Source organism: Lissotriton vulgaris, chromosome 3_1, assembly GCF_964263255.1.
Source record: "Lissotriton vulgaris chromosome 3_1, aLisVul1.2, whole genome shotgun sequence".
In the NCBI taxonomy this organism is placed as follows: domain Eukaryota; kingdom Metazoa; phylum Chordata; class Amphibia; order Caudata; family Salamandridae; genus Lissotriton; species Lissotriton vulgaris.
In genome coordinates, this window is record NC_141689.1 from 795,532,524 (window position 1) to 795,552,045 (window position 19,522).

The 19,522-nt window shown below is 42.1% G+C and overlaps 1 protein-coding gene across 2 annotated transcripts in view; it reads left to right on the top strand.

Annotated features, from left to right (window-relative positions):
* The first annotated feature begins 17,045 nt into the window (after positions 1-17,045).
* Positions 17,046-19,522, top strand: part of PRRC1 (proline rich coiled-coil 1) — a 194,243-nt gene continuing 191,766 nt past the window's right edge. Inside the window, exon 1 of one of the 2 annotated variants that reach the window (XM_086961114.1) lies at positions 17,046-17,223. The gene's annotated coding sequence lies outside the window, so the exon portion shown is untranslated. The remainder of the gene's footprint in view (positions 17,224-19,522) is intronic. The other variant, XM_086961115.1, reaches the window with a different exon arrangement.

Below are 19,522 nucleotides of genomic sequence, written 5' to 3' on the forward strand. Positions count from 1 at the left end.
ATTTATCGATTTGTGTTGGGGTTAAGGCCTGAGATCTCACAGTGGATCAAATACAATAAAATCTGCTGGCAGGCTAAACCAATTGATGAAGTCCTTAAATATGCTAAATACTGTGAAGATGAGCTAGAAAATAAACTAAAAGAATTAAAGGAAAAAGTCATGTGGGCACAAGTAAAATTAGCAGAGCACCAAGAACAGCAGTTAAGCAAAATGACAAATACTCAGAATCAGGGCCCTGGAAATGGGGGAAAGCCAAGGGTAAAAATGAGTAGAGAAGAGGCCAGGAAAAAGTCCCCCTGCCATGGGTGCGGAAAGATGGGGCACTGAAGGGACGAGTGTAAGGCTGTGCAGAATGATAATGTACAAATTAATGATTTAAATCCACAGGCGCAGAATGAGGGAGCACGGAAGACCCAGCAACAGGTAAAACAGAATCAGTTGCCTCGTGCACCTAGGCCAAATTATAGGAGCAAAGCACAACAGGGTGAAGACACTGAAGTTTAGGAAGGAAGGGAGGATAGAAATGCAGCAACTTCGCAATTCCTGTTAAATGATACATTCCTCTGTGACGAACCATACTGACGGTGCCTGAGAGGGGAGGACGTGGAGTGCGTGCTTGCCGCCTCCTTGCCAGTGGACCAGTCAGGGCCATACATTGAAGGAAAGGTTGAAGGAAATGACGTCACCTTTCTGTTGGACACTGGTGCTACCCGTTCTACTGTGAGAACAGCAGGCGTTCCAAACCTACCCTTCTCGGGAGAGGCGATCCAAGTAGTGTGCATTTCTAATAAACTAATTAGTACCCCAGTTACAGAACCTATGGAAATTAAAATAGGGAATTTCAAAGAGATGCATGAATTCGTTGTCTGTGATTCAAGTCCTGTGAACTTACTAGGATGAGAGTTGCTGTGCAAAATGAATTGTACTATCTTTTGCACACCAAATGGCGTCAAAATTCAGACCCCAGATGAAGACGGAATCTACAAATTAATGCTAATAAGACCCGACTCAGAAATTAAAAGAATGACAATACAAGACTTACCTGAAGAACTCCAACAGACAGTGAAACCAGAGGTATGGGATTTCACTGGAAGAGATTTAGGATTAATGGCAAAAGTAGACCCAATTAAAATAACCATAAAAGAAGATGCAGTTTACCCGAATACTCGACAGTATAAAATGAGTGCAGAAGTAAAAGCAGGGGTTGCTATTGAAATAAAAAGCTTGTTGGAAGCAGGCATTTTGCAAGAGGTGTTGAGCAGTCCTTGTAATTCGCCCATAATCGGAATAAAGAAACCAAGTGGTAGGTACAGGGTCATACAGGACCTGCGCAAGGTTAATAAAATCGTGTTCCTTGCTGTCCTCTTGTGCCAAACCCTGCAGTGATCTTGTACCAAATACCATGGAATGCTGGATCGTTTACTGTCATTGATTTGTGCCATGCATTCTTTTCAATTCCATTACATCCAGACAGCAAATTTCTTTTCTCATTTGAATTTGACAGTCATGTTTACATTTGGAATCGTGTTCCTCAGGGGTACACAGAGAGTCCTTCGATTTTTAATCAAATTCTGAAAAAATGCCTTGAATCCCTGATATTGCCTAGAGAATCAGTCTTGGTGCAATATATAGACGACCTCTTGGTGGCGTCTAAAAGTAGGAGAGACTGTGTCGTTGACACCATTGCCTTACTGAACCATTTAGGTGAAGGAGGACATAAAGTGTCGCCAGACAAACTACAGTTCTGTACCTCCTCAGTGAAATATCTGGGGCACAAGATAGAGAGAGGTATCAGGAAGGTTACCACAGAAAGGAATAGAATAATTCGAAACATGGAACTGCCCAATACCGAGAAAGAAATCAGAATGTTTTTTGGAGTTGTAGGATACTGTAGACAGTGGATTGTGGGATTTGCAGTCCTAGCAAGACCATTGATAAAAATGTCAAAGAAAGGAGCAAAGGACCCAGTGGAGTGGGATGATGAAAGCATGTCAGCTTTTAAGAAATTACGAGAATGTCTGTGTACAGCCCCCGCATTAGGAATGCCTGACTACTCAAAGGAGTTTGCACTGTTCTGTGGCACACAAGACAATTGTGCACTTTCAGTCCTTTCCCAAATTCATGGTCTAACTAGACGTCCAGTAGCATATTTTTCCTCTACTTTGGATCCAGTGGCTGCTGGATTACCTGGATGTCTGAAAGCCGTAGCTGCAACTTGCATGAGTCTTGAACAGAGTGAGTCCATTATTATGGGACATCCTGTAATTGTGTATGTTCCACATGCAGTTGTAATTTCTTTGACCAGAACCAAAACTCAGTATCTCAAACCTAGTCGGCTGACTAAGTATGAGAGAATTCTTGTAGGCGCAGGAAATGTAACCATTGCCCGATGTAATATTTTGAATCCAGCTACCCTACTACCAAATTCACTCACAGCAGAAGTGAAAGGAGAACTTGAGCATGACTGCCTTGATCTGACTGAGTACAGCACAAAACCACGCCCAGACATAAAGGAAGAGCCTTTAACTGATGAAGATTACGAGCTGTTTGTAGATGGCTCATGCATGAGACATGAGGACGGAGGCTTAAGCACTGCTTATTCAGTATTTACTTTGGGAGGTCCAGTGGAAGTATCCTATTTGCATGGAGTAAAGTCTGCACATATAGCTGAATTGGTCGCATTGGCGAAAGCCTGTAAATTTGGAAGGAACATGAAAAGAACCATATACACTGATAGCCAATATGGTTATGGTGTTCTGCATGACTTTGGCCAATTATGGTTGCAAAGGGAGTTTCTGACTTCTTCAGGTACTCCTATCAGAAATGGAAATTATGTGCAAGACTTACTGGAAGCAATCCAGTTACCAAAAGAATTGGCCGTGGTCAAGTGTGCTGCTCACAAATCTGGCAATGACAAAGTGACAGCAGGTAATCGATATGCTGACCAACTGGCCCAACATTGTGCAAAATACAAAATGGCTATTAATAAAAAGATGGGGGTAAACGGAAACAGCTGCCAACTTCTCATGCTTGAAGGAATAAAAACCTGGGAAGAAGTGAGAGATTTACAGAATGCAGCAGAACCAAAACAAAGGGAAAGATGGAGAAAATTTGGTTGTTAGAGAAGGAATGAAGATGGTGTCATTGTTTACCTTGATGGTATGCCTGTGTTGCCAGGCTGTCTGCTTGCTCCTATGGCTAGATTGATACATGGAGACACACATTTGGGAAGAGAAGCTATGATACGCATCTTTAGACAGACATGGTTCAACTCGAAATTCAGAAACATAGTGGAGGCACTCTGCCAGAGGTGCCTGGTTTGTCAACAATTCAATCACGGAAAGAAAACTGTAGTTTTGCCAGGAAAAATTGGAAAGGCAGAAGGCCCTTCCATAGGATTACAAATTGACTTTATTCAGTTACCCCCTTGTTGAGGAATGAAGTACGCCCTCGTCATTGTCTGTCTGTTTTCAAAGTGGGTGGAAGCTTACCCTGCTCACAGAAATGATAGCATCACTGTAGCCAAACTGTTACTTAGGGAACTGATACCACAGTACGGATTTCCAGAGACAATTGAATCAGACAGAGGTGGGCATTTCCATAGCAAAGTAATAAGGCAAATTTGTGAAGCTTTCAAAATTATGCAAAAACGACACTGTGCATATCGCCCAGAGGCTTCTTGAGTAGTAGAAAAACTGAATGGCACTATCAAACCAAGATTGGGAAAAATGTGTGAATCTACTCAAATGGAATGGCCAGATGCTTTGCCACTTGTTTTGATGGGACTCAGAAGTATTCCAGACCGGAACACAGGCTTGAGACCACATGAGATACTGATGGGAAGAGCAATGCGGCAAGCATGGGTGCCAGGATACAAACTGATAAGCATATCTGATGATTTGGTACTAGAATACTGCAAGCAACTGGGTGACCAAGTGCGTTCTGTCTCTCACCAGATTGGGGAAGACACTGTCGCCAGACCAACAACTCCAGCACATGACTTGAACCCAGGTAATTGGGTCGTAATAAAGAAACATACTCGGAAGAGTTGCCTTGCACCGAAGTGGGGGAAACCACAACAAGTAATTCTGGTTACCACCACAGCTGTGAAGTGTGCAGGTGTGCCACGGTGGATCCATGCCAGCCATATGAAGAAAGTGACTGAACTTGAAGAAGCTGAGGCTGAAGGTTGTGCAGCTGAGGGGTCTCAAGAGATTGGTCCTGAAGTAGCTGAAGAAGAACACCCGAGCTCCAGTCAAGATGATTGGGTCCCAATAATCGACCTGACTCTAGATCCAATAAGAACAAGAAGACAAACCTACTTAGATAGAGAGTGGGATACTGAGGATGAGACAGGAATAGAAGGAGATAATCAGATCATCGAAATCCAAATCAAATCTGATGATGAGGAAGACCAGATAGGGAAAGAACATATTATTGACACTCCTCCAAGAACTCCTGAGCCTGAAAAGGGACAGATAGAAATTAGAGCAGAAGTTCAAGCGGAAGAAAATCAAAAGTTCGAAGTGCTTGAACAGGGTCAGATAGAATTAGATAAATGTGTTCAGGGAGAAGAAATTGAAACAAAACAAAGCCAAATCCAGCATACACCTGAACAAGGCCAGTTTAGCAACCAGGAAGAAGAAGCTGAAATAAGACCTGGAACTAGTCAGACAGGAAGGGAAAAAGAAGACAATGAAGTAAATGTGCCACAACTGAGCAAGAATAAAAGAGTATTTGAAGAAGGCCAAAGCACTGTGCCATTTAAAAGATTCAGAAAAGGAGATAAAGTACCTAGATTTGTCAAATGACTGAGACTAAGACTAAAGACTATAGACGAAGAACTTGAGCAAGAAAATCAAGACTCCAGTAAAACTGATCCGTCTGTGATAAAACCTAAGAGAAGAAGTGCCCGAATAAAGAGACTGAACAACAAGTATCAGAGTCCTGAATGGACTTATCTGGTGTTGGAGGACTTTGAAAACCTTGAAATAAGTGACGAAAGTGATGAAGAACTGATTGCTGACCAGACTCACGAAGAAGTGAAACCAACCTAAAAGTTGCTCTGAGTAAGCAACCTGTGCAAAGTTACAAAGAGGGTTTGAAGCTTCTTTAGAGTCAAAATGTCTGATTCCACTGTGAATAAAAGACCGAGACGAAATTGTTGTAAAACATGCTGCAAAGTATGTTTATGTAGTGTAGCATTAGTACTTATATTATGGATAGGACTAACAATAACTATTCCTTATATGATGAGTAAAAATACTAATTTGTACCCTACTAAGCCAGTGACAAAGGACACAGAAGAGCTGCAAACAAAAGATACACAACAAAGAGTAGATACACAGGAGAAAGCAATTAGCCTTAGACAAACAAAAATGGACTTAGATGCACCAGATGAGGAAGAATTGCATTATAATAGAATCAAGAATAGAACTCATTTAAATGTATTTGCAAACCTTTTAGTACATTACGTAGAAGCAATGAAGATAGAAGACTGTTACGTCTGTATGAGGGTGAGGGTGTGACATACCATCACTTGCCACTAACATATGGAATTTCCTGTAGTATTTTAGCTAGTTATTCTATAAGAGAGGACCTTTACAGTATTATTACTCTAATTCAGATGTGATATTTTCTGAACTTCCTATACGTAGTAACCTAAATCCTGTAAATACTAAGAGTGATGTAACACGCTATATGGGTGAATACTTGCTAACTATAGGTACAATAGATTTAGGTGAAGCACACAGAGATAACTTGACATGTTCCTTACACAAACACGAGAAAATGTTTCTAAATATGGAGAAGAGAAGAGAAAGTTTCCAAAGAAAGGCGAATGATAAAAAGCAGAAAACCCCTAAATGGGCTGAAAATATAGGGAGCACATTAAATGGTGGAGCTAATGCTGCAATGATGCTGGATTTTGAAAAGAAGGGGAAACTTTGTCTTCACAGAGAGAAGACTAGTTATTATAATAATATATATTCATTGGTTCCAGTGAAAGCGAACACAATTATAAGGTAATTGGAGGTTGGGGTTTCAAAAATGGGTCAGAACCTGTGTTTCCAAGAATTTATTATATATGTGGGAAAAAGGCTTATTTCAAATTACCAGACCATTGGTATGGAAGCTGTTATTTTGGTATTGTCTTCCCAAAGATATACCATGTAAATGAAGTCACTGGAAGCAATGAAGGAACTAATGGATTAATACGTAGTAGAAGAGAAAGTGTTGGGGAAATAATAGGTGATATATTTAGTGCATTGATACCTACAGTGGGAGTGGCTCTGAATACCCACAGAATCTGCAAATTGTCAACAGTAGTAGATCGGTTATCAACTGACACTGCTGGATGTTTCCTGATGGTCAATACCGAATTGGTTGCGATCAGATCTATGGTTTTACAAAATCGACTTGCTCTTGACACCCTATAGGCAAAAGAGGGCGGAGTCTGTAGAATGTTAAAAGTGCAACATTGTTGCAATTATATTCCAGACAAAAGTGTAGAAATCAAGAAGTATGTGAAAAACATAACTAATTTGGAAAGAGAGCTTAAACCACTGGAGGTTGATAGTGCCTGGAAGAGACTAACTGATGGTCTCTCCTCTGTAGGTAATTGGTTTTCTAATTTAGGTAAGAGTCTTGTGAGTAAAATACTGATGCCAATAGCGGGAATAGGTTTACTAGTGATCATTATAATAATTTGCTGCAAATGTCGAAAGCACAAAAAGAAATATTCTGTCAATAGGCGAGGAATGAAAAGAAATGTCGAAGAGCTCGAATTAGAAGAAATGAATAATCAAATATATAAAAAAATGAAGAATTCTCATCCCAATAAAGGTGCTGAGAAAAAGCTAAATAGAAAGTTTGAAGAGATTGAAATGGGTGAAATGTGAAAAGTAGGCATCTGGTTCCATCAATGGTGATGGTAGTCAATATCATCAAAGAGGGGATTGTTGGAGCAAGGATTCGCATGTTAAGCGACTTGCTTGTATTCATGAACTTCGAATAACCCTAACTACGTAATCAACCTGTTTTGTCTTACTAATCTGCCCCTTGTCCGACATTTTGAGTGTCCGAGAGACGCTTTCTTATGTGTCTATTAACATTAGTACGCTTGCAACCTAAAATGGCCGCTGCTACGCGGGAATTTAGACTGCGCATGCGTCAGTCATACCCATGTGACGTGACGTATTCAATGTCTTGGTGGGAAACTAATTGCACATGCGCAATAGAACTAAAATGGCTGCTCTGTGTTCTCACATGCTTAAAGCTTGCTCGCTGCTTTCGCAAAGCTGTTCGTTCTGCTTAATCCTAATGCTATAGATTATTATAAAGTAATGGGAGTAGTATAGTAGTTCACGGTATACAGTGAAATAATTTATTCTATTTTCTAAAACTGTGTCTTTTCCATTTCATGTACACTTCGAAACCTTGGCCTATTATAACACACTGTACTCCATCTTGAATGAAACTGCGTCTGCGCGAGATCCGCGAGTCTTCAGAGCAGTGACCTTTGAATCTCCGCCAAGGAGCTGACTGATTGAGAAGATGCTCCTGGGAACCTGAACTTCAATCCAGCTAGAAGAAGCTGAACTGTACTACAGTTGTAACAAATGTAGACGGATGTTGTATTAACCATTGTTAACCGAAAAGCCTCTGTCATGAGAACCTGGAAATTAAGGGGCGGGTACAGAAATTGAATATTGAGCCTGAGAAAGTCTAGAAAATAGGTGGTGTGATGACCTGTCCTCCTCCTTTGTCCAATCAAAATTGGGGATCCTTACACTTGCAACATTGGGGGGTGGTACACTGACCCGAAAAACAGTATAACTAGCGTAGGTTTAGCTAGAGAAATTGTCCGACTTGTCCGAATAGCTGCCCTGTCACTGACCCAACACACTCAATAGGTGACTAAATAGAGAGCACTCTGTTGGGAGGTTCGAGAAACCCAATCGGGGTTTTGGGAAGTGAAAGTGCTGGCGAAGCACTTTGCTGGGAGGTTCGAGAAACCCAATCTGGATTTTGGCAGATTCCTTGCAGAGAGGGAGTAGCGCAGGCGTTGCAACCGAAGTTGCAGGTGTTGGTCTTAACCTTTAGTGAACCAGTCCTGATCCGAATTCTCGGGTATCCTGTCCTGATTGCCCATGAGCTGCACCTGCTCGCCTACTGGCACTTAAGTCCTTGGGGGTTCTTCCCGTCTTTTCCAACTGACCTGTGGCCAGGGTTGGTCTTCACTCTATCCTAGGTAAATATAAAGTCTGTGTGGGTAATTGTCTTTTCTAAATTGCGTCCTTCTCTTTACCTTCCCTGAAATTGCAAAGCTTTGATTGCATATGTTCCATTTTCTTCTCCGTCCCTTGGTAAATAAGATATTCATGTATTGCTAACTATTAGTATGTTCCACTTTTCAACCCAACTTTAGTCAATGCTACATCGTTTCTATTTAGTATATGTTCCTTTTCTCACCCTCCCTTTCAGGAGATAAGCAGAATTTAATAGCATGTTCCAAATCTTACCTTCCCTATAGTTTATGCTGAAACTCTAAATCTCGGATTGCTATAAGTTTTTTCTTAAACTGTCATTTGAATATTGAAAGTCTTTGGGTTTAGTATGTTCCCTTTCTTTACCCTCCTTTAATCAATGTTGCGAAAGATTATTATTTAAATATAGCATGTTCCTTTTTCCCATTTTTCCTTTCAGTTAAAGTTCTTAAAAGTTTAGCATACTCTATCTCTTGCATAGCTATACGCTGTTTATGATTTTGATTATAGATAGTTTGATCTGTTTTAACCTTATGCTCATTACATATGATGATGAAGATGATTAGATAAAAGTTTAAACCTACCCAGAGTCTGTGGTTATTTCATATTTTACAAATGTTTATGAATGTTCTTGAGTACCTAACTTCAAAACTAAACTACCTGATCCAATGTGTTTAGGTTCCTAGTATCTACACTGCTAGGTTATAGATATAGGAATTAATAGATAACAAATTACAAAATATACTGATAGTAGTGCGTGAGTTACCGAAGTAATGTTAAGGTGTGTAGTTTGTAAAAATTATGGGCCCAGGTGAGTATTAGTAAAAATTTCCCTTAGCTGGGTGACCTGCGCGCTCTATCACAGGAGAATGTGATAGTTTGTCTGATTTGTAGGCTAGTTGGTTCACAGTCTGTATGTTGTACATTTGCTGCTTACTAAATGGTTTAATCATTAGTAAATAAGCTGTAGATTAAGACTTAAACTTTTAGTTAGCAAGGCATTAGAAGATGTGTTAAATATTAACATGTGTATATAAGATGCACTGTTCTCAAATACTGTTTTACTTTGAATTCTGAGATTTGTAGTTCTGTTACACTGCTTATTCAGATAGCTATAGAAGCACATGTACATTACGGGGCCCGATTCACAGAATTAACATAAGACAAAATCTTAAACTTACTACTTTTGGAAATCACAGAATGCACTTACTACTTTTGGTATTCACAGAATACACTTACGACTTTTGGTGTTCACAGAAAGGATTTACGACTACTAACTTTACGTCCACACTCGGGCCGGAGATTCCGGCCCGGAGGCGGAGCTTACAACCCGGAGGTGGAGCTTCCAGCTTGGAGGTGGAGCTTGCAGCTCGGAGGCGGAGCTTCCGGCTTGGAGGCAGAACTTCCGGCCCTGAGGTGGAGATTTCGGCCATGGCTAAATCTCCACCACCGCGCGGAATCCCCACCTCTGGGTCAGAAGCTCCGCCTCTAAGCTGGAAGCTCCGCCTCTGGGCCACAAGCTCCGTCTCCGGGCCGGAATCTCCGGCCCAAGTGCGGACGTAAAGTTAGTAGTCGTAAATCCATTCTGTGAATACCAAAAGTAGTAAGTGCAATCTGTGATTACCAAAAGTAGTTAGTGCATTCTGTGCATACAAAAAGTAGTAAGTGTAGGATTTTGTCTTAAGTTAATTCTGTGAATCGGGTCGTCAGTCACTTACTCAGAAACTACTTGTGCATGCAGCAGATTCAAACATAGTTGTAGTCACATCTATATTGCTCTCTTTTTTGTAATTCAGGAACTGAGCTGTTTATTTCTAGCCACTCGCATAGATCTTTAGAGAGTCATAAATGGTCACATACTGGCACATTTACTTAACTGTCTTATGGCACTACTACAGGTGTATTCTTATAATTTCTCAGCTATGTTGGCAAGTACTGAGACAATCTTCTCATTCATGTAGAGAAACACTCTTTCAAACATGGATGATGCTTAGTAGTACAGGTCCTTTGTGTGCACTTTCACTTGGAGCTTGATATGCCATGTAAAAGCTGTTTGTCAAATCTTAAATCCAAGTTTCAGTATAAACAAGTGACATGTGAGAGACGATGTAGGTGTGCTATAAAGCATCCTGGTTTGTGCTTAAAAGATGAGAGATGTTCTTTTCAGTTCACTAATTTACGTGTGTACTTGCAAGCCCCTATGCCAAGTACTACATAGAGTATGCCATCCCTAAAGCAACTGACATACATGTTCAGAAAAACATAAAGCCTCTGTCTCAGCTACTGAAACGGCTACAGATGCACACATAGATTCAGTCACTCACCACAAACTATTAATACAGGCAGCAGACTCAACGGTAGTGGTAATCACACCTATGAAGCTTCGGCACTGAAGTATTTCTGCATCCACTTACTAATGCATTTAGACAGCCATAGAGTTATTATAGCAGGTAGTTGCATACCATCATATTTACTTAAACGTCTCATGGCAATGATAAAGATATATGTCTACACTTTCTCAGATATGTAGGCAAGTACTGACACAATCTTCTCAACCATGCAGAGAAATAGTATTTCAAAATGGGTGATGGCTACTAGTGCAGAACCTGTCTGTGCACTGTCACTGCAAGCTTAACTTGGCATGTTATAGGTGTTTCTAAAGTGTCAAACCCACATTTTAGTGCACATAACACTTCTAAGATATAGTGGAAATATGTCATAAAGGATGCTGATTTGTGCTTAAGAGATTGACAGATGGCCTTTTGAGTTGAATAAGTTACATAAACACTTGTAGGCTCTTGTGTGCCGTACTAAGTAGGGTATGCAGCCCTAGAACAACTGATATTCATGTTCACAAAACCAAAGACCCTCTCTGCAACCTAATCAGACAGCTACAGAAGCACATATACATTCAGTCCCTTACTAGAAAGTACTTATACCTGCAGTAGACTCAAAGGTAGTTGCAGTCAGGTGTTGATACTCTCTATGCCCTTACAGAGGCAGTGAAGTATTTGTGCAGCCACTTACATACACATTTAGACAGCCATAGAGATTCTAAAACACACAGTCACATACCAGCACATTCACTTAAACATCTTATGGCACTCATACAGACGTACTGCTACACTCACTTACGTATGTAAGAAAATACTGACACAGCCTTCTGAACCATGCAGGGAAATTGCTGGAGAATCATGTGTGATTTCAACTACTGCAGACCTGGCCGGTGTATTCTTACCCCAAGCTTCACTTGGCATGTTATAGGTCTTTCTCACGTATCAAACCCACGATTTAGAGCTCATAATACACTTCTAAGATGTGCTGTAGGTATGCAAAAAAGGATGATGTATTGTGCTTAAGTGATTGAGAGATGTCCTTTTGAGTTGAATAAGTTACTTGTGCACTCACTTGCAGGCATCTATGCCAAGTACTACATAGAGTATGCCATCCCTAAAACAATCGACATACATGTTCACAAAAGCACAGAGCCTATCTTTCAGTTATAGAGACAGCTACAGAAGCACTTATACAGTCACTCACCAGAAACAATTTATACATTCAGCAGACTCAAGGGTAGTTGCAATGACATCTACATAGCTCTCTATTGATTAAGACAGGTACTGGAGTATTTGTGCAGCCACTTACATACACATCTAGACAGCCATAGAGGTATTATAGCAAGCAGTTACATACTAGCAAATTTTTACTCAAACATCTCATGGCACTGATAGAGATGTATTCGTACACTTGCTCAGATATGTTTGCAAGTAATGACACAACCATGTCAGCCATGTACAGAAGTAGTCCTTCCAACATGGGTAACGGCTAGTAGTGCAGACTCTGTGCACTCTCATTGCAAGCTTGTTGTCTTTGTAAAATGTTAAACCCACATTTTAGTGCTCATAACACACTTCTAACACACTTTATAGGTATGCCAAAAAGGAGGCTGTTTTATGCTTAAGACACTGACAAATGTCCTTTTGAGTTGAATAAGTTACGTGTGCATACCTCTATGCCAAGTACTTCATAGACTATGCCATTCCTAAAACAATTGACAAACATGTTTACAAAAAGCATAAAGCCTATCTTTCAGTTACACAGACAGCTACAGAAGCACTTATACATCGAGTCACTCACCAGAAACTATTTATGCACCCAGCAGCCTCAAAGGTAGTTGCAGTGACGCCATCATGTCTCTCTGTTGTCTAACACTGGCACTGATGTATTTTTGCAACCAGTTACATACCCATTTAGGCAGCCACAGGGGAATTATACCAGACAGTTACATACCAGTACATTTACTTGAACATCTCATGGCACTGATAGAGGTGTACTCATACACTCTCTGAGATATGTAGGCAAGTATTGACACAACCTTCTCAACCATGTACAGAAATAGTCCTTCAAACATGGGTGATGGCTACTATGTATCCCTGTCTGTGCTTTCTCACTACAAACTTCACTTGGCATGTTATAGGCCTTTCTCATATATCAAATGCACTCAAACGCTCGTGTGCCCAGTCAATGACCCACTCATAAACTCATGCACCCACTTAGACATCTACTCAAAAAGAGACTCACTCACACAGTGATGCACCCACTCACACACCCAGTGAGACACTTATGCAGGTAGTCCCAGACCCACTCAGACACACACACATCCAGTCACACACCCATTGAAACACTCACACACTCAGTCACACACCCACTGAGGCATTCTTGCATTCACTCACACACTCATTTTCAAAGGTTACATGTTAAGCAAGTAGGAAATAGAATTTTCAAAACCTTAGAAATTCACACAAAAAAACAGAGGTTACAGGGACGTTATAGTTAGGAAAAAGAATTTTAAAAAACTTAAAAATGTATTGAGAAAAACAAAGGTTACAAGGAAGTTATATTTAGGCTCACATTTCACTCATACAAAACCAGTGAAGTTCAGCAGTTACAGTTACCTGAGCTAACTATAGCTTACATCCCAGCAATGCACTACTTATGACCTCTGATTTTAATTCACCCATGACATGGTCAGTGACATCACTGATGACATCTCAAACTACATACACAGTTATAGTTAGGAAAAATGTATTTATGTTTGGTATACAAACCCAAACTAAACTCCATGAACATTATGAATTCTAAAGCCTACAGTTATCTCTTAATTTTATGATTTCTGCACCACTAACGCACTTATTTCGATCTTATTTGTATCAAACGCTCTTTAAACTACTGTAACGAGGTAGGGATACCTACCTCGCGTGACTGGTGGAACCCTTACCCTGCTGACCATGCCCCGACTCCTTCTTCGCAGTCTGAACGGTGGAAGGAAGGTCGGTGCGAGCCGGACGACGAGGACAACAACTGTGGCTCCTTTAACTGGGCGTTTTCCACGGAGGAGGAGGACACGCCCCCGAAGGACGTCAGAGTGATCGGATTGGTCAAAAGTAAGGAAGTGATGTACGCCGGGTGTGTGAGCACCCCGGAGGAGAGACAGGCGGAAGCGAGCGTACCGGAGAAGAGAGGTGAAAGCGGAGGAGACGAGGAGAGTGGCAGCCCGAAGGAACATCACAGAGGAGACGGAGAGACGGAGGACGGAGGAAAGCCAGGAGGCCAACGACCCCGTGGACCGCCAATCCACACTCCCGAGGGAGGAGTGTGGCTGTCACAGGTACGGCGGCGTTGGGCAGCCTGGGTGGGGAGGCGGAGTGATAGCGTGTAAATAGTGTACTTTAGTCCTGGTTTGTTCCTGCCCTTTGTAGTTTTTCATTCCCTTCCATTACCCTTTTCCATCCCGGTTCCTCACATCTCCCCCTCCCCCTGTTCACCGAGCACTGTACATTGAGTAATCACGTATCACTGGGTTGCCCTCACCTCCCCTGGACCCTCTTGGTGCAACACCCATTGAGGACTGCAAACTAACGGCTTCCCTCTCTGTTGGTCTCTTGCATGTACCGGAACCGGAGACAGCTGTGTTAACGACCAATCAACCCCCAACTCAGGAAGGAGAAGACCACCGCCACGGACCCCAGCGTATTTGCCCGAGAGAGACTGACCCTACGGAACAGAAAGACGTAGATGTCAAAACCCCCTAGATCGATAAAAATAAAGCCTTCTTTAACCCCTCTACTTGGTGTCACGGTCGTCCCTACTCCCACGCCCACAACTGCACAACCATAATAGATTCAAAAGTATATTCATCTTTTGAATTTATCATTTACGCACCACTTTCACATTGCTAGAAGTCATTATTATAACTCAGATTTACACTTATGTATCACCTTTACATTAAGCGCACACTCTGTACTGTCTTATCACCTCACTCACCACACTTCATTAACTATAACTCGCCACTGTACCATGCACTGCATTCTGGCAAATCATATAATTTCTGATGCCTTGAGTGCTTTAATTACTGCAATGATTTTACATGCTGCAACTTAGGTAATTTCCAATGGTATATATACCTAGTGCATGTAGAAGGGTCGAGCTATAGCTAGTGTAGTGTGGCAAGTGAGGTGACAAGACTGTGTACAAGGTGCGCAAGTGTTAATATAAAGGTGGTGCGTAAGTATAAATGTGAGTTAGAAGCATGACTTATAGTAATGTGAAAGTGGTGCGCAAATGATAAATTCAACAGATTGGTATGAGTTTTGAATGTGTTATGGTTTTGTAGTTTAAGATGTGTTTGGCACAAATAAGATTGAAATAAGCAGTCACGGACGGCACAGGTAAGATTGGTGAGGTGGGGCAGGGGAAGTCGACAGACAACGGGATGGGTAAAATTAAATAAAATAAAAAATAAAACCCCTTACCTTGCACTCCCCACATTGAGGTCTCAGTGAGCGCAAGGCAAGTGGTTTTATTTAATTTTACCTATCTGTCCTCTGTCGACTCTCCCCACCCCATCACTTTTACCTATGCTGGCCACGCCTGGAAATAAGTGCGTACGTGGTGCAGGAATCATAAAATTAAGAGATGACTATAACTTTAGAATTTCTAATATTTGTGGAGTTAGTTTGGGTTAGTATACCAAACGTAAAGGTTTCCTAACTATAAATGATCTATAACCGTTGTTTTTTTTTCTTGTGAGTGTGCATATATTCTCTTTCTCCTCTTCAGTTACTGATGTATTTTTAAATGAGGGAGATATCTTTGTTCACCTTTCTGCGAGAGACCGTTTTCTGTTTTTGCACAATGCACACTTACCTACAAACAGTAGTCCTCTAGTACAGTTTTTCAAAAAACATAAACAGCGGCAATTCCTTGGCAGCCAACGACACAGACCTAATTGCTTTGCTAATGCGTATTCTAAATAAAAAAATGTAAAAAGCGCTAGACCCCCTTTCTAAATGTAAAATCCTTTCCCGTTTTTAACGCCAAAAAGTACCAATTATTACTTTCAGCATTAACAATTGCAGAGTTTTTTTAAATAACACCATGAATAATAGTCCGCAGGTGTGCGCCCTGGTACGATCTAACTGTGTATCTTGGTTATACAGCATAAAAGCGTGAACGGTTGGAGCTCATATAGGCATGTATCTATACCGCCTTCACACCTGCAGAACCTCTTTGGAGGCGCTAGACCTTCACGTAATGCGGAAAAGCTACTGCTTGAACCTCCCACTTTCAAGAAGGAAAGATCGATGGCCCAATCCTTTTCAGGCAACGGGGTGAGAATATGGAACTCACTTCCGCCTCAGCTCCGGACCACCACCTCCTCCCAGGTCTTCAAAACAGACCTCAAAGTTCTCCTCCTCCAAAGACACCTCCTAAAGTAATTCACGCCCTCTCTATTATCTGAAGGAAAACCTCCCATCACTGAAAACTATTCTCCATGACTATGGAAGTGCCTTCCCAGTGTGTTCTTGTGGTCGAAGTGTATGCCATTTAATGCAGTATTATCCTTCTACCTGTGTTTGGTTCTCTTTTGTAACCTGCAAACGCTACTTTTCTCTTGTAACACACTGTTTGCTACCTCTCACATTTTGTTTGCTTTTGATACTTGCCCAAGTGCCACCATTGCCTACGTAACTTGTTCTTGTGCCTCTGTGTCTAGCATATACTGCAGCATATTACCTCTAAATGTACTTTGTTTTCTTCTGTAACCTGCACACGTCTCTTTCCTCTGTATTGCATTTTGCTACCTCATTTATTTTGTTTGCTCTCAATTGTCACTTTTACCTCATGCAACTTCTCGTCTGCTTTTGTAATTTGTTCATTTGTAATTTTCTGTTCCTATTGTTAAACACTGTAAATAAATAAAACATGAATCACGCACGCCACTTTCAAAACGCTCTCTTACGTAGACATTGGTGAATATACTCCACCACCCCACTAACAACTCCTCTGGACACGCTTCTACGTACGTGGCACATTGCAACGTCATCACCTCATCGCCATTTTGGATTTAAAACGTAGTTTATACAAGAGGAAGCTGTGTTAACTGAATACTGTCTACAGGCATGCAACGGGTACTGCATTTTTTTGTTTGTAATTAGATTCACGACGAAAAGAAAAATTACGATTTCCTCCCAGCATGAGGTTTTATATCCCTATTAATTATCGAGCTTACAAACATAATATTTTATTTTTATATATTTTTTAAATATCCTCCTTTCTTCAGTACGAACAATTATTTATTATTTTTGTTGAAATATTATTCATTAAAATCATGTTTGATATATATAGTTAAAAACAGCTAGGTTCTTTTATACAGTCAACTGTCCCTTTAAAAATGGCCGCTCTGTTTCCGTCAGTTCCTTGTTCACCTGTTACTCAGCCTCCGCACCCGCACCAGCTGGAGTAGAGAGTGGGCGGGGGTAGCTAAGAGGTTTTGGAAGTTGTGCTGCTGGAGTGTCCTGAACGTGCCGGATACCGGCTCCAGGCTCCTATAGCCGTGCAATAACCGGAGATAACAAACCGGTAGTTTCTGCTGTCCGGCACTTCACCGCTGAAGGTGAGGCATCGTGAGAAATTATTTTGGCGCTGCTTTTTGAGGGACTTGTTTCAAAAGGGAACGCGGGGCACTTGCTATTACAAACCGGCATACACCCTCCCATAACATTGCGACATAACATAACATTGCGACTAAAGTGAGTTCCAGTTAATTCGCGGAATACTGCATCCTTACCGAACTTCAGTGGCATCCTGAGTGTGAATCCGTTGCTTTTCTTGTTTGACAGCAGACGTGGCAAACATCCTCAGGCCCTTCAGTGCGCAAGTACCTCAAGGGCATGTTGGTCAGGGTAGTTTCTTTGTGAGTTAACTGGATGCCCGGCTGTATAGTAGTTGCCCGACTCTAACTGCTTTATACATTTGTGACTTCACAAAGACAAGCAAGTGCATATAGAGTTTACTAGGTAAGTCTGTTTACCACTCAAAACGAAAAATGGCTAGCACCTATCATGATGCCCGCAGAGCACTCAGAGTTGATATGTTAAAATATTTGAGGATGTCTTAGGAAGCGATGCCATGCAATCCGTTACACTGGATGATCCCTGGATTGCTATTTGGATTGTTATATTTCGGATGCTACTACATTATTCTGATATGGATCCCATTACTCTTGGTCACATTTCCAAAAGCAGAGTACCAAGTATTACCACTGATCAAGTACCATTGCTAAGGCTAATTCTGCTGGTGTTACTGTTAATCGTGAAATAGCGCAAACATACCTCTAAACAGTTCACATTTTAAAACAAACATTGGAAATACAATAGATCTCGGATTTATTTGAGTTACAGCTAATGGCATTGTAAATGGCAATGCCTTTTAGCCATGTGTTAAGAAGTGTATGCACGTGGTGTGTAGTGGAATTATGTGGGTTGGATTGGAATTGTAGCAATGTGGCATGCTGCGCTTTAGATGAATATGTTTAAAAGTAAAGTGCACCATACTGCGATTGCTACAATAGTTAATTGTGGATGCGTTAACAATTGATTTGTGCACTGATGGCTGGTGGTGTGTGTGCCTGTAGAAATTGTGCACTGATGGCTGGTGGTGTGTGTGCCTGGTGGAAGCGTGCACTGCCGGCTGCTGGTGTGTGTGCCTGGTAAAAGCGTGCACAGACGGCTGGTGGTGTGTGTGCCTGGTGAAAGCGTGCTCTGATGGCTGGTGGTGTGTGTGTGTTTGGTGAAAGCATGCACTGACGTCTGGTGGTGTGTCCCTGGTGGAAGCCTGCACTGACGGCTGGTGGTGTTTGTGCACTGATGGTGTTTGTGCCCGGTGAAAGCGTGCACTGACAGCTGGTGGTGGTGTGTGTGTGTGTGTGTGGTTGCATGTGTGGTGGGGAGTGTGTGTGTGTGTGATGTTCTGTGTGTGTTTGGTGGACTTAGTTCGAGTTTTCGTACCCTGCACACTCACACACTGCCCCTACACACACACTGCTCACCCTGCACACTCACACACAGCTCACCCTGCACACACACTGCTCACCCTGCACACACACTGTTCACCCTGCACACACACTGCTCTCTTACACACGGTTCACTCTGCACACACACTGTTCACCCTCACACACTGTTCACCCTCACACACTGTTCACCCTCACACACTGTTCACCCTGCACACTCACACACTGTTCACCCTGCACACACACACTGTACACTCATACACTGCTCACCCTGCACACTCACACACTGTACACTCACACACTGCTCACCCTGCACACTCACACACTGCTCACCCTGCACGCTCACACACTGTTAACCCTGCGTACTCGCACACTGCTCACCCTGCGTACTCGCACACTGCTCACCCTGCATGCTCATCCTGCACGCTCACACACTGCTCTCCCTACACGCTCACACACTGCTCACCCTGCACGCTCACACACTGCTCACCCTACACACACTGCTCACCCTACTTAATGCGAAAAGACCTAGCTCTGCCCTTTGGCCTGTGTTGTAATCATACAGTAGGTTGTGAGTAGCCCAAGACACATGTTCAGCTGCTCTTTGTTTTAGCTCCTGTGTGTCAGTGCACTGTGTAAGCGCGCAAGCATACCCTGCTCTCTCTGAAACACTCACACTGCTGAGTCTCTCTCACTCTGCAGTCACTCTCACTCTGCAGCCACTCTCACTCTGCAGCCACTCTCACTCTGCTGTCACTCTGCTGTCACTCTCACTCTGCTGTCACTCTGCTGTCACTCTCACTCTGCTGTCACTCTCACTCTGCTGTCACTCTCACTCTGCTGTCACACTCACTCTGCTGTCACACTCACTGTGCTGTCACACTCACTCTGCTGTCACTCTCAC